The sequence below is a fragment of the Acyrthosiphon pisum genome, chromosome A2, assembly GCF_005508785.2.
Source record: "Acyrthosiphon pisum isolate AL4f chromosome A2, pea_aphid_22Mar2018_4r6ur, whole genome shotgun sequence".
NCBI classification, from domain to species: domain Eukaryota; kingdom Metazoa; phylum Arthropoda; class Insecta; order Hemiptera; family Aphididae; genus Acyrthosiphon; species Acyrthosiphon pisum.
In genome coordinates, this window is record NC_042495.1 from 17,590,829 (window position 1) to 17,591,794 (window position 966).

A 966-nucleotide genomic window follows, 5' to 3' on the forward strand; every position below is an offset into this window, starting at 1 on the left:
TTTTGCTATTAAAAATGTCCCTCCACCCACAGATTTAAATCTTTAACGCAGCTATGCATCTAATATATTATATTATATAGCAATTATTTACGTACAAATTTTTATTTCTTAAATTTATGTACATTTAACTTTACTCTATTAATAATTTAAAAAAAATTGTATACCTTTCATGATAATATTATTTTTATAGTTAAATCTGATTATATAAATTATCAATAAACAAAATCATTAAAATATGATGTATGTACTTGGTTATTTTTTTGTTAGTGGATCACGGATTATATGTGTATGTGTACAATGTACATACTTGCAAGTAAATAGTATATCTACATACAAGTGATATTTTAACACTCATTAAATTTTTTAGCAAGGAAGCTAGTGGTTTTACAATGGTGATTTTATATATATATATTTTTTTTTATCAACATTTCTGCTAGAAGGAAGCTAGTGGTTTTACAATGGTGTTTTTATATATTTTTTTTATTTAATTTTTTAGCAAATTTGATCAAAATGGTACTTTAAAAAGATCAAATTTTCGACTTTCTCAATAATTATTTAATTCTGCGTGTAAAACCACTGACAAATTACGAAAAACCGCTAAACATGGGAATTTAATTTCTAACACTTTGTTTTATGTTTTTCACCATAGAAACGAATTAAAAATTGTGACAAGTTTAAAAATATTAGGTAATAGGTACAACACACAGGCTATATAATAAATAAAAACAATATTATATAAAATATCCAGACTGACAAAGCGTATCCACTCAGAACCGTTTTTCGTATACAATAATGACATTATAATAATATCATTAAATTCAAGTTGAATACAATCCATCTAGTGACCCACTTGTAACCTACTGTACAGTAGAGCAACATTCACTTACCCTCTTTTATTTATATTATTATTATATACACATGGTATCCATAAGAAATAAAATATTTACATAACCAAATGTTTTTTTT